The 14,198-nt window shown below is 41.1% G+C and overlaps 16 non-coding genes across 16 annotated transcripts; all 16 read left to right on the top strand.

Annotated features, from left to right (window-relative positions):
* Positions 1-69: 69 nt before the first annotated feature.
* Positions 70-152, top strand: trnal-cag. The gene has a single exon. It is a non-coding gene; the product is annotated as a tRNA-Leu (tRNA).
* A 306-nt stretch (positions 153-458) lies between these two features.
* Positions 459-540, top strand: trnas-aga. The gene has a single exon. It is a non-coding gene; the product is annotated as a tRNA-Ser (tRNA).
* A 1,357-nt stretch (positions 541-1,897) lies between these two features.
* Positions 1,898-1,980, top strand: trnal-cag. Its single transcript has one exon. It is a non-coding gene; the product is annotated as a tRNA-Leu (tRNA).
* Positions 1,981-2,286: 306 nt separating this feature from the next.
* On the top strand, positions 2,287-2,368 carry trnas-aga. Its single transcript has one exon. It is a non-coding gene; the product is annotated as a tRNA-Ser (tRNA).
* Positions 2,369-3,725: 1,357 nt separating this feature from the next.
* Positions 3,726-3,808, top strand: trnal-cag. Its single transcript has one exon. It is a non-coding gene; the product is annotated as a tRNA-Leu (tRNA).
* Positions 3,809-4,114: 306 nt separating this feature from the next.
* On the top strand, positions 4,115-4,196 carry trnas-aga. Its single transcript has one exon. It is a non-coding gene; the product is annotated as a tRNA-Ser (tRNA).
* A 1,357-nt stretch (positions 4,197-5,553) lies between these two features.
* trnal-cag lies at positions 5,554-5,636 on the top strand. The gene has a single exon. It is a non-coding gene; the product is annotated as a tRNA-Leu (tRNA).
* A 306-nt stretch (positions 5,637-5,942) lies between these two features.
* On the top strand, positions 5,943-6,024 carry trnas-aga. Its single transcript has one exon. It is a non-coding gene; the product is annotated as a tRNA-Ser (tRNA).
* Positions 6,025-7,378: 1,354 nt separating this feature from the next.
* On the top strand, positions 7,379-7,461 carry trnal-cag. The gene has a single exon. It is a non-coding gene; the product is annotated as a tRNA-Leu (tRNA).
* Positions 7,462-7,767: 306 nt separating this feature from the next.
* On the top strand, positions 7,768-7,849 carry trnas-aga. Its single transcript has one exon. It is a non-coding gene; the product is annotated as a tRNA-Ser (tRNA).
* Positions 7,850-9,202: 1,353 nt separating this feature from the next.
* On the top strand, positions 9,203-9,285 carry trnal-cag. The gene has a single exon. It is a non-coding gene; the product is annotated as a tRNA-Leu (tRNA).
* A 305-nt stretch (positions 9,286-9,590) lies between these two features.
* trnas-aga lies at positions 9,591-9,672 on the top strand. The gene has a single exon. It is a non-coding gene; the product is annotated as a tRNA-Ser (tRNA).
* Positions 9,673-11,028: 1,356 nt separating this feature from the next.
* On the top strand, positions 11,029-11,111 carry trnal-cag. Its single transcript has one exon. It is a non-coding gene; the product is annotated as a tRNA-Leu (tRNA).
* Positions 11,112-11,417: 306 nt separating this feature from the next.
* On the top strand, positions 11,418-11,499 carry trnas-aga. Its single transcript has one exon. It is a non-coding gene; the product is annotated as a tRNA-Ser (tRNA).
* Positions 11,500-12,855: 1,356 nt separating this feature from the next.
* Positions 12,856-12,938, top strand: trnal-cag. The gene has a single exon. It is a non-coding gene; the product is annotated as a tRNA-Leu (tRNA).
* A 304-nt stretch (positions 12,939-13,242) lies between these two features.
* Positions 13,243-13,323, top strand: trnas-aga. Its single transcript has one exon. It is a non-coding gene; the product is annotated as a tRNA-Ser (tRNA).
* The last annotated feature ends 875 nt before the right edge of the window (positions 13,324-14,198 follow it).

Below are 14,198 nucleotides of genomic sequence, written 5' to 3'. Positions count from 1 at the left end.
TTAGAGCGTTGTTCATATTTCTACTTTTACCGCATACACTTTAACCCGATACCCAGTTACTGTGCTGTAGTCAGGATGGCCGAGCGGTCTAAGGCGCTGCGTTCAGGTCGCAGTCTCCCATGGAGGCGTGGGTTCAAATCCCACTTCTGACAGTTTTTTAGTGCCTCTCAGGAGTCATGCTGCTCAGCAGTAATAATAAGAATGATGAAATAACAACTTCACACAGTGAAATAACAATTCATAATAAACACTCTCAAATGCAGACCTTCTGGAGCTGAGCAAAGATCAAGGTTAAATAAGAAAACAGCTGGACTTAATAACAAATGAATGAGGGGAACATTTTGTGTTATTGCATTATAATGAGTTACTGCATTATCTTTCAGTTGTTAAATTTCACTTTCTGTAGGCTATGCCTGTTGGCCCATTCACTCCTAACAAGCCTGTTTTCTTCTGTCAACGTTGTCGTGGCCGAGTGGTTAAGGCGATGGACTAGAAATCCATTAGGATCTTCCTGCGCAGGTTCAAATCCTGCCGACAACGAAAATGCATTTTTTTGACCCCTCCGGAGGTTGAAGTTTAGTCGTGTTTCTTATACCAATCGCATCCTCTCAGATCTCCGCAAGTACATAGGGATTAGTTGTCCATTTGGGATAGGACTGCAGGCCATCTATCCCACTTCACACCTTTACACACCTGGTTATCCAGCCTTCTAGCTCTATAGGCCACAGTAGCATAGGTTACAGGTTTGTAGTCAAGCCACAGATTTCAGGTGAGATCCCATGATACACTCAACAATACAACAACACGATTCTCATGAATAACCATGAAGCCATTTGCTAAGATTTCCCCCATTTTGACATGTGGAAACCTGTTGTCACTCTTACCCTGACGGGAAGCTCCAGACACTTTTTTGGTCCTATCTGAGGCATTTTTAAATTCATGTCAAATTGGCCATATTCTGAAGACACTCTTATAGTCTGCAGGGTAATCGAACTGGCCACATCTAAAGTCAAGCCACAGGTAACAGGTGAGAAACCTTGTTAAACCCTAAAAGAAAAAGAAAAAACTTGATTGCATTGAAAATAACCATTAAGTCATTCAGGTCGCAGACTCCCCTATAGGCATGGTTTGAAACCCCCTCCTGACAACTTTTTAGCGCCTGCATGTCATGCACCTTTGTAAAATCCAGTTGAAAAATAAATGACTTAAGGTAACGTAAATGACACCTAGTTAATATGAGTAGTGAATAACTATCGTATTTTTAATATTCTGCAAAAACAGCTAGTTGATGAGAGGCTGAAAGAGAATTGCAAGAATCGCGCAATTTCACAGGCGGGCCCCAAACAGGCAAATAACAAAAATAATCTCGGAACGCAGAACTCGTCGGTCGTTGTCAGTGGATTGTATTGGCGGGAAGAACAAAAATATCGTCTGCAGGGTAATCGAAGTCGCCGCATCTAATGTCAAGTCACAGGTGAGCTGCCTTGTTAAACCCTAAAAATAAATAATAACACGATTGCGTTGAAATGACCCATTAAGCCATTTGTAAGGATTTCCCCCATGTGGACCTGTTGTCACTCTTACCCTGATGGTTGCTGATATTTCCAGACACTTTTTCAGTCTTATCTGAGGAATTTTATCATTTATATCAGAATGGCCATATTCTGATGCCAGTTTAGCGCTCATTCAATGACGATTTACTACTCTTTCCCATTGAAGGCCATATTGAGGTTAAATCAATGACTGGACTTTTTAATTTATAAAAACAAATGACTATTGAAAGTGCAAGTCAGTATCGTGCATAGTTGTTCTGGTCTCTGTGGTGATTTTAGAGCGTTGTTCATATTTCTACTTTTACCGCATACACTTTAACCCGATACCCAGTTACTGTGCTGTAGTCAGGATGGCCGAGCGGTCTAAGGCGCTGCGTTCAGGTCGCAGTCTCCCATGGAGGCGTGGGTTCAAATCCCACTTCTGACAGTTTTTTAGTGCCTCTCAGGAGTCATGCTGCTCAGCAGTAATAATAAGAATGATGAAATAACAACTTCACACAGTGAAATAACAATTCATAATAAACACTCTCAAATGCAGACCTTCTGGAGCTGAGCAAAGATCAAGGTTAAATAAGAAAACAGCTGGACTTAATAACAAATGAATGAGGGGAACATTTTGTGTTATTGCATTATAATGAGTTACTGCATTATCTTTCAGTTGTTAAATTTCACTTTCTGTAGGCTATGCCTGTTGGCCCATTCACTCCTAACAAGCCTGTTTTCTTCTGTCAACGTTGTCGTGGCCGAGTGGTTAAGGCGATGGACTAGAAATCCATTAGGATCTTCCTGCGCAGGTTCAAATCCTGCCGACAACGAAAATGCATTTTTTTGACCCCTCCGGAGGTTGAAGTTTAGTCGTGTTTCTTATACCAATCGCATCCTCTCAGATCTCCGCAAGTACATAGGGATTAGTTGTCCATTTGGGATAGGACTGCAGGCCATCTATCCCACTTCACACCTTTACACACCTGGTTATCCAGCCTTCTAGCTCTATAGGCCACAGTAGCATAGGTTACAGGTTTGTAGTCAAGCCACAGATTTCAGGTGAGATCCCATGATACACTCAACAATACAACAACACGATTCTCATGAATAACCATGAAGCCATTTGCTAAGATTTCCCCCATTTTGACATGTGGAAACCTGTTGTCACTCTTACCCTGACGGGAAGCTCCAGACACTTTTTTGGTCCTATCTGAGGCATTTTTAAATTCATGTCAAATTGGCCATATTCTGAAGACACTCTTATAGTCTGCAGGGTAATCGAACTGGCCACATCTAAAGTCAAGCCACAGGTAACAGGTGAGAAACCTTGTTAAACCCTAAAAGAAAAAGAAAAAACTTGATTGCATTGAAAATAACCATTAAGTCATTCAGGTCGCAGACTCCCCTATAGGCATGGTTTGAAACCCCCTCCTGACAACTTTTTAGCGCCTGCATGTCATGCACCTTTGTAAAATCCAGTTGAAAAATAAATGACTTAAGGTAACGTAAATGACACCTAGTTAATATGAGTAGTGAATAACTATCGTATTTTTAATATTCTGCAAAAACAGCTAGTTGATGAGAGGCTGAAAGAGAATTGCAAGAATCGCGCAATTTCACAGGCGGGCCCCAAACAGGCAAATAACAAAAATAATCTCGGAACGCAGAACTCGTCGGTCGTTGTCAGTGGATTGTATTGGCGGGAAGAACAAAAATATCGTCTGCAGGGTAATCGAAGTCGCCGCATCTAATGTCAAGTCACAGGTGAGCTGCCTTGTTAAACCCTAAAAATAAATAATAACACGATTGCGTTGAAATGACCCATTAAGCCATTTGTAAGGATTTCCCCCATGTGGACCTGTTGTCACTCTTACCCTGATGGTTGCTGATATTTCCAGACACTTTTTCAGTCTTATCTGAGGAATTTTATCATTTATATCAGAATGGCCATATTCTGATGCCAGTTTAGCGCTCATTCAATGACGATTTACTACTCTTTCCCATTGAAGGCCATATTGAGGTTAAATCAATGACTGGACTTTTTAATTTATAAAAACAAATGACTATTGAAAGTGCAAGTCAGTATCGTGCATAGTTGTTCTGGTCTCTGTGGTGATTTTAGAGCGTTGTTCATATTTCTACTTTTACCGCATACACTTTAACCCGATACCCAGTTACTGTGCTGTAGTCAGGATGGCCGAGCGGTCTAAGGCGCTGCGTTCAGGTCGCAGTCTCCCATGGAGGCGTGGGTTCAAATCCCACTTCTGACAGTTTTTTAGTGCCTCTCAGGAGTCATGCTGCTCAGCAGTAATAATAAGAATGATGAAATAACAACTTCACACAGTGAAATAACAATTCATAATAAACACTCTCAAATGCAGACCTTCTGGAGCTGAGCAAAGATCAAGGTTAAATAAGAAAACAGCTGGACTTAATAACAAATGAATGAGGGGAACATTTTGTGTTATTGCATTATAATGAGTTACTGCATTATCTTTCAGTTGTTAAATTTCACTTTCTGTAGGCTATGCCTGTTGGCCCATTCACTCCTAACAAGCCTGTTTTCTTCTGTCAACGTTGTCGTGGCCGAGTGGTTAAGGCGATGGACTAGAAATCCATTAGGATCTTCCTGCGCAGGTTCAAATCCTGCCGACAACGAAAATGCATTTTTTTGACCCCTCCGGAGGTTGAAGTTTAGTCGTGTTTCTTATACCAATCGCATCCTCTCAGATCTCCGCAAGTACATAGGGATTAGTTGTCCATTTGGGATAGGACTGCAGGCCATCTATCCCACTTCACACCTTTACACACCTGGTTATCCAGCCTTCTAGCTCTATAGGCCACAGTAGCATAGGTTACAGGTTTGTAGTCAAGCCACAGATTTCAGGTGAGATCCCATGATACACTCAACAATACAACAACACGATTCTCATGAATAACCATGAAGCCATTTGCTAAGATTTCCCCCATTTTGACATGTGGAAACCTGTTGTCACTCTTACCCTGACGGGAAGCTCCAGACACTTTTTTGGTCCTATCTGAGGCATTTTTAAATTCATGTCAAATTGGCCATATTCTGAAGACACTCTTATAGTCTGCAGGGTAATCGAACTGGCCACATCTAAAGTCAAGCCACAGGTAACAGGTGAGAAACCTTGTTAAACCCTAAAAGAAAAAGAAAAAACTTGATTGCATTGAAAATAACCATTAAGTCATTCAGGTCGCAGACTCCCCTATAGGCATGGTTTGAAACCCCCTCCTGACAACTTTTTAGCGCCTGCATGTCATGCACCTTTGTAAAATCCAGTTGAAAAATAAATGACTTAAGGTAACGTAAATGACACCTAGTTAATATGAGTAGTGAATAACTATCGTATTTTTAATATTCTGCAAAAACAGCTAGTTGATGAGAGGCTGAAAGAGAATTGCAAGAATCGCGCAATTTCACAGGCGGGCCCCAAACAGGCAAATAACAAAAATAATCTCGGAACGCAGAACTCGTCGGTCGTTGTCAGTGGATTGTATTGGCGGGAAGAACAAAAATATCGTCTGCAGGGTAATCAAAGTCGCCGCATCTAATGTCAAGTCACAGGTGAGCTGCCTTGTTAAACCCTAAAAATAAATAATAACACGATTGCGTTGAAATGACCCATTAAGCCATTTGTAAGGATTTCCCCCATGTGGACCTGTTGTCACTCTTACCCTGATGGTTGCTGATATTTCCAGACACTTTTTCAGTCTTATCTGAGGAATTTTATCATTTATATCAGAATGGCCATATTCTGATGCCAGTTTAGCGCTCATTCAATGACGATTTACTACTCTTTCCCATTGAAGGCCATATTGAGGTTAAATCAATGACTGGACTTTTTAATTTATAAAAACAAATGACTATTGAAAGTGCAAGTCAGTATCGTGCATAGTTGTTCTGGTCTCTGTGGTGATTTTAGAGCGTTGTTCATATTTCTACTTTTACCGCATACACTTTAACCCGATACCCAGTTACTGTGCTGTAGTCAGGATGGCCGAGCGGTCTAAGGCGCTGCGTTCAGGTCGCAGTCTCCCATGGAGGCGTGGGTTCAAATCCCACTTCTGACAGTTTTTTAGTGCCTCTCAGGAGTCATGCTGCTCAGCAGTAATAATAAGAATGATGAAATAACAACTTCACACAGTGAAATAACAATTCATAATAAACACTCTCAAATGCAGACCTTCTGGAGCTGAGCAAAGATCAAGGTTAAATAAGAAAACAGCTGGACTTAATAACAAATGAATGAGGGGAACATTTTGTGTTATTGCATTATAATGAGTTACTGCATTATCTTTCAGTTGTTAAATTTCACTTTCTGTAGGCTATGCCTGTTGGCCCATTCACTCCTAACAAGCCTGTTTTCTTCTGTCAACGTTGTCGTGGCCGAGTGGTTAAGGCGATGGACTAGAAATCCATTAGGATCTTCCTGCGCAGGTTCAAATCCTGCCGACAACGAAAATGCATTTTTTTGACCCCTCCGGAGGTTGAAGTTTAGTCGTGTTTCTTATACCAATCGCATCCTCTCAGATCTCCGCAAGTACATAGGGATTAGTTGTCCATTTGGGATAGGACTGCAGGCCATCTATCCCACTTCACACCTTTACACACCTGGTTATCCAGCCTTCTAGCTCTATAGGCCACAGTAGCATAGGTTACAGGTTTGTAGTCAAGCCACAGATTTCAGGTGAGATCCCATGATACACTCAACAATACAACAACACGATTCTCATGAATAACCATGAAGCCATTTGCTAAGATTTCCCCCATTTTGACATGTGGAAACCTGTTGTCACTCTTACCCTGACGGGAAGCTCCAGACACTTTTTTGGTCCTATCTGAGGCATTTTTAAATTCATGTCAAATTGGCCATATTCTGAAGACACTCTTAGTCTGCAGGGTAATCGAACTGGCCACATCTAAAGTCAAGCCACAGGTAACAGGTGAGAAACCTTGTTAAACCCTAAAAGAAAAAGAAAAACTTGATTGCATTGAAAATAACCATTAAGTCATTCAGGTCGCAGACTCCCCTATAGGCATGGTTTGAAACCCCCTCCTGACAATTTTTTAGCGCCTGCATGTCATGCACCTTTGTAAAATCCAGTTGAAAAATAAATGACTTAAGGTAACGTAAATGACACCTAGTTAATATGAGTAGTGAATAACTATCGTATTTTTAATATTCTGCAAAAACAGCTAGTTGATGAGAGGCTGAAAGAGAATTGCAAGAATCGCGCAATTTCACAGGCGGGCCCCAAACAGGCAAATAACAAAAATAATCTCGGAACGCAGAACTCGTCGGTCGTTGTCAGTGGATTGTATTGGCGGGAAGAACAAAAATATCGTCTGCAGGGTAATCAAAGTCGCCGCATCTAATGTCAAGTCACAGGTGAGCTGCCTTGTTAAACCCTAAAAATAAATAATAACACGATTGCGTTGAAATGACCCATTAAGCCATTTGTAAGGATTTCCCCCATGTGGACCTGTTGTCACTCTTACCCTGATGGTTGCTGATATTTCCAGACACTTTTTCAGTCTTATCTGAGGAATTTTATCATTTATATCAGAATGGCCATATTCTGATGCCAGTTTAGCGCTCATTCAATGACGATTTACTACTCTTTCCCATTGAAGGCCATATTGAGGTTAAATCAATGACTGGACTTTTTAATTTATAAAAACAAATGACTATTGAAAGTGCAAGTCAGTATCGTGCATAGTTGTTCTGGTCTCTGTGGTGATTTTAGAGCGTTGTTCATATTTCTACTTTTACCGCATACACTTTAACCCGATACCCAGTTACTGTGCTGTAGTCAGGATGGCCGAGCGGTCTAAGGCGCTGCGTTCAGGTCGCAGTCTCCCATGGAGGCGTGGGTTCAAATCCCACTTCTGACAGTTTTTTAGTGCCTCTCAGGAGTCATGCTGCTCAGCAGTAATAATAAGAATGATGAAATAACAACTTCACACAGTGAAATAACAATTCATAATAAACACTCTCAAATGCAGACCTTCTGGAGCTGAGCAAAGATCAAGGTTAAATAAGAAAACAGCTGGACTTAATAACAAATGAATGAGGGGAACATTTTGTGTTATTGCATTATAATGAGTTACTGCATTATCTTTCAGTTGTTAAATTTCACTTTCTGTAGGCTATGCCTGTTGGCCCATTCACTCCTAACAAGCCTGTTTTCTTCTGTCAACGTTGTCGTGGCCGAGTGGTTAAGGCGATGGACTAGAAATCCATTAGGATCTTCCTGCGCAGGTTCAAATCCTGCCGACAACGAAAATGCATTTTTTGACCCCTCCGGAGGTTGAAGTTTAGTCGTGTTTCTTATACCAATCGCATCCTCTCAGATCTCCGCAAGTACATAGGGATTAGTTGTCCATTTGGGATAGGACTGCAGGCCATCTATCCCACTTCACACCTTTACACACCTGGTTATCCAGCCTTCTAGCTCTATAGGCCACAGTAGCATAGGTTACAGGTTTGTAGTCAAGCCACAGATTTCAGGTGAGATCCCATGATACACTCAACAATACAACAACACGATTCTCATGAATAACCATGAAGCCATTTGCTAAGATTTCCCCCATTTTGACATGTGGAAACCTGTTGTCACTCTTACCCTGACGGGAAGCTCCAGACACTTTTTTGGTCCTATCTGAGGCATTTTTAAATTCATGTCAAATTGGCCATATTCTGAAGACACTCTTATAGTCTGCAGGGTAATCGAACTGGCCACATCTAAAGTCAAGCCACAGGTAACAGGTGAGAAACCTTGTTAAACCCTAAAAGAAAAAGAAAAAACTTGATTGCATTGAAAATAACCATTAAGTCATTCAGGTCGCAGACTCCCCTATAGGCATGGTTTGAAACCCCCTCCTGACAACTTTTTAGCGCCTGCATGTCATGCACCTTTGTAAAATCCAGTTGAAAATAAATGACTTAAGGTAACGTAAATGACACCTAGTTAATATGAGTAGTGAATAACTATCGTATTTTTAATATTCTGCAAAAACAGCTAGTTGATGAGAGGCTGAAAGAGAATTGCAAGAATCGCGCAATTTCACAGGCGGGCCCCAAACAGGCAAATAACAAAAATAATCTCGGAACGCAGAACTCGTCGGTCGTTGTCAGTGGATTGTATTGGCGGGAAGAACAAAAATATCGTCTGCAGGGTAATCAAGTCGCCGCATCTAATGTCAAGTCACAGGTGAGCTGCCTTGTTAAACCCTAAAAATAAATAATAACACGATTGCGTTGAAATGACTCATTAAGCCATTTGTAAGGATTTCCCCCATGTGGACCTGTTGTCACTCTTACCCTGATGGTTGCTGATATTTCCAGACACTTTTTCAGTCTTATCTGAGGAATTTTATCATTTATATCAGAATGGCCATATTCTGATGCCAGTTTAGCGCTCATTCAATGACGATTTACTACTCTTTCCCATTGAAGGCCATATTGAGGTTAAATCAATGACTGGACTTTTTAATTATAAAAACAAATGACTATTGAAAGTGCAAGTCAGTATCGTGCATAGTTGTTCTGGTCTCTGTGGTGATTTTAGAGCGTTGTTCATATTTCTACTTTTACCGCATACACTTTAACCCGATACCCAGTTACTGTGCTGTAGTCAGGATGGCCGAGCGGTCTAAGGCGCTGCGTTCAGGTCGCAGTCTCCCATGGAGGCGTGGGTTCAAATCCCACTTCTGACAGTTTTTTAGTGCCTCTCAGGAGTCATGCTGCTCAGCAGTAATAATAAGAATGATGAAATAACAACTTCACACAGTGAAATAACAATTCATAATAAACACTCTCAAATGCAGACCTTCTGGAGCTGAGCAAAGATCAAGGTTAAATAAGAAAACAGCTGGACTTAATAACAAATGAATGAGGGGAACATTTTGTGTTATTGCATTATAATGAGTTACTGCATTATCTTTCAGTTGTTAAATTTCACTTTCTGTAGGCTATGCCTGTTGGCCCATTCACTCCTAACAAGCTGTTTTCTTCTGTCAACGTTGTCGTGGCCGAGTGGTTAAGGCGATGGACTAGAAATCCATTAGGATCTTCCTGCGCAGGTTCAAATCCTGCCGACAACGAAAATGCATTTTTTTGACCCCTCCGGAGGTTGAAGTTTAGTCGTGTTTCTTATACCAATCGCATCCTCTCAGATCTCCGCAAGTACATAGGGATTAGTTGTCCATTTGGGATAGGACTGCAGGCCATCTGTCCCACTTCACACCTTTACACACCTGGTTATCCAGCCTTCTAGCTCTATAGGCCACAGTAGCATAGGTTACAGGTTTGTAGTCAAGCCACAGATTTCAGGTGAGATCCCATGATACACTCAACAATACAACAACACGATTCTCATGAATAACCATGAAGCCATTTGCTAAGATTTCCCCCATTTTGACATGTGGAAACCTGTTGTCACTCTTACCCTGACGGGAAGCTCCAGACACTTTTTTGGTCCTATCTGAGGCATTTTTAAATTCATGTCAAATTGGCCATATTCTGAAGACACTCTTATAGTCTGCAGGGTAATCGAACTGGCCACATCTAAAGTCAAGCCACAGGTAACAGGTGAGAAACCTTGTTAAACCCTAAAAGAAAAAGAAAAAACTTGATTGCATTGAAAATAACCATTAAGTCATTCAGGTCGCAGACTCCCCTATAGGCATGGTTTGAAACCCCCTCCTGACAACTTTTTAGCGCCTGCATGTCATGCACCTTTGTAAAATCCAGTTGAAAAATAAATGACTTAAGGTAACGTAAATGACACCTAGTTAATATGAGTAGTGAATAACTATCGTATTTTTAATATTCTGCAAAAACAGCTAGTTGATGAGAGGCTGAAAGAGAATTGCAAGAATCGCGCAATTTCACAGGCGGGCCCCAAACAGGCAAATAACAAAAATAATCTCGGAACGCAGAACTCGTCGGTCGTTGTCAGTGGATTGTATTGGCGGGAAGAACAAAAATATCGTCTGCAGGGTAATCGAAGTCGCCGCATCTAATGTCAAGTCACAGGTGAGCTGCCTTGTTAAACCCTAAAAATAAATAATAACACGATTGCGTTGAAATGACCCATTAAGCCATTTGTAAGGATTTCCCCCATGTGGACCTGTTGTCACTCTTACCCTGATGGTTGCTGATATTTCCAGACACTTTTTCAGTCTTATCTGAGGAATTTTATCATTTATATCAGAATGGCCATATTCTGATGCCAGTTTAGCGCTCATTCAATGACGATTTACTACTCTTTCCCATTGAAGGCCATATTGAGGTTAAATCAATGACTGGACTTTTTATTTATAAAAACAAATGACTATTGAAAGTGCAAGTCAGTATCGTGCATAGTTGTTCTGGTCTCTGTGGTGATTTTAGAGCGTTGTTCATATTTCTACTTTTACCGCATACACTTTAACCCGATACCCAGTTACTGTGCTGTAGTCAGGATGGCCGAGCGGTCTAAGGCGCTGCGTTCAGGTCGCAGTCTCCCATGGAGGCGTGGGTTCAAATCCCACTTCTGACAGTTTTTTAGTGCCTCTCAGGAGTCATGCTGCTCAGCAGTAATAATAAGAATGATGAAATAACAACTTCACACAGTGAAATAACAATTCATAATAAACACTCTCAAATGCAGACCTTCTGGAGCTGAGCAAAGATCAAGGTTAAATAAGAAAACAGCTGGACTTAATAACAAATGAATGAGGGGAACATTTTGTGTTATTGCATTATAATGAGTTACTGCATTATCTTTCAGTTGTTAAATTTCACTTTCTGTAGGCTATGCCTGTTGGCCCATTCACTCCTAACAAGCCTGTTTTCTTCTGTCAACGTTGTCGTGGCCGAGTGGTTAAGGCGATGGACTAGAAATCCATTAGGATCTTCCTGCGCAGGTTCAAATCCTGCCGACAACGAAAATGCATTTTTTTGACCCCTCCGGAGGTTGAAGTTTAGTCGTGTTTCTTATACCAATCGCATCCTCTCAGATCTCCGCAAGTACATAGGGATTAGTTGTCCATTTGGGATAGGACTGCAGGCCATCTATCCCACTTCACACCTTTACACACCTGGTTATCCAGCCTTCTAGCTCTATAGGCCACAGTAGCATAGGTTACAGGTTTGTAGTCAAGCCACAGATTTCAGGTGAGATCCCATGATACACTCAACAATACAACAACACGATTCTCATGAATAACCATGAAGCCATTTGCTAAGATTTCCCCCATTTTGACATGTGGAAACCTGTTGTCACTCTTACCCTGACGGGAAGCTCCAGACACTTTTTTGGTCCTATCTGAGGCATTTTTAAATTCATGTCAAATTGGCCATATTCTGAAGACACTCTTATAGTCTGCAGGGTAATCGAACTGGCCACATCTAAAGTCAAGCCACAGGTAACAGGTGAGAAACCTTGTTAAACCCTAAAAGAAAAAGAAAAAACTTGATTGCATTGAAAATAACCATTAAGTCATTCAGGTCGCAGACTCCCCTATAGGCATGGTTTGAAACCCCCTCCTGACAACTTTTTAGCGCCTGCATGTCATGCACCTTTGTAAAATCCAGTTGAAAAATAAATGACTTAAGGTAACGTAAATGACACCTAGTTAATATGAGTAGTGAATAACTATCGTATTTTAATATTCTGCAAAAACAGCTAGTTGATGAGAGGCTGAAAGAGAATTGCAAGAATCGCGCAATTTCACAGGCGGGCCCCAAACAGGCAAATAACAAAAATAATCTCGGAACGCAGAACTCGTCGGTCGTTGTCAGTGGATTGTATTGGCGGGAAGAACAAAAATATCGTCTGCAGGGTAATCGAAGTCGCCGCATCTAATGTCAAGTCACAGGTGAGCTGCCTTGTTAAACCCTAAAAATAAATAATAACACGATTGCGTTGAAATGACCCATTAAGCCATTTGTAAGGATTTCCCCCATGTGGACCTGTTGTCACTCTTACCCTGATGGTTGCTGATATTTCCAGACACTTTTTCAGTCTTATCTGAGGAATTTTATCATTTATATCAGAATGGCCATATTCTGATGCCAGTTTAGCGCTCATTCAATGACGATTTACTACTCTTTCCCATTGAAGGCCATATTGAGGTTAAATCAATGACTGGACTTTTTAATTTATAAAAACAAATGACTATTGAAAGTGCAAGTCAGTATCGTGCATAGTTGTTCTGGTCTCTGTGGTGATTTTAGAGCGTTGTTCATATTTCTACTTTTACCGCATACACTTTAACCCGATACCCAGTTACTGTGCTGTAGTCAGGATGGCCGAGCGGTCTAAGGCGCTGCGTTCAGGTCGCAGTCTCCCATGGAGGCGTGGGTTCAAATCCCACTTCTGACAGTTTTTTAGTGCCTCTCAGGAGTCATGCTGCTCAGCAGTAATAATAAGAATGATGAAATAACAACTTCACACAGTGAAATAACAATTCATAATAAAACACTCTCAAATGCAGACCTTCTGGAGCTGAGCAAAGATCAAGGTTAAATAAGAAAACAGCTGGACTTAATAACAAATGAATGAGGGGAACATTTTGTGTTATTGCATTATAATGAGTTACTGCATTATCTTTCAGTGTTAAATTTCACTTTCTGTAGGCTATGCCTGTTGGCCCATTCACTCCTAACAAGCTGTTTTTTCTGTCAACGTTGTCGTGGCCGAGTGGTTAGGCGATGGACTAGAAATCCATTAGGATCTTCCTGCGCAGGTTCAAATCCTGCCGACAACGAAAATGCATTTTTTTGACCCCTCCGGAGGTTGAAGTTTAGTCGTGTTTCTTATACCAATCGCATCCTCTCAGATCTCCGCAAGTACATAGGGATTAGTGTCCATTTGGGATAGGACTGCAGGCCATCTATCCCACTTCACACCTTTACACACTGGTTATCCAGCCTTCTAGCTCTATAGGCACAGTAGCATAGGTTACAGGTTTGTAGTCAAGCCACAGATTTCAGGTGAGATCCATGATACACTCAACAATACAACAACACGATTCTCATGAATAACCATGAAGCCATTGCTAAGATTTCCCCATTTTGACATGTGGAAACCTGTTGTCACTCTTACCCTGACGGGAAGCTCCAGACACTTTTTTGGTCCTATCTGAGGCATTTTTAAATCATGTCAAATTGGCCATATTCTGAAGACACTCTTATAGTCTGCAGGGTAATCGAACTGGCCACATCTAAAGTCAAGCCACAGGTAACAGGTGAGAAACTTGTTAAACCCTAAAAGAAAAAGAAAAACTCGATTGCATTGAAAAAACCATTAAGTCATTCAGGTCGCAGACTCCCCTATAGGCATGGTTTGAAACCCCTCCTGACAACTTTAGCGCCTGCATGTCATGCACCTTTGTAAAATCCAGTTGAAAAATAAATGACTTAAGGTAACGTAAATGACACCTAGTTAATATGAGTAGTGAAAACTATCGTATTTTTAATATTCTGCAAAAACAGCTAGTGATGAGAGGCTGAAAGAGAATTGCAAGAATCGCGCAATTTCACAGGCGGGCCCCCAAACAGGCAAATAACAAAAAATAATCTCGGAACGCAGAACTGTTCGGTCGTTGTCAGTGGATTGTATTGGCGGGAAGAACAAAAATAT

This window comes from Oncorhynchus mykiss, unplaced genomic scaffold, assembly GCF_013265735.2.
Source record: "Oncorhynchus mykiss isolate Arlee unplaced genomic scaffold, USDA_OmykA_1.1 un_scaffold_292, whole genome shotgun sequence".
NCBI classification, from domain to species: Eukaryota; Metazoa; Chordata; class Actinopteri; order Salmoniformes; family Salmonidae; genus Oncorhynchus; species Oncorhynchus mykiss.
The sequence above is the reverse complement of the archived record's forward strand: the minus strand, read 5'-3'. Positions and strand labels throughout refer to the sequence as shown.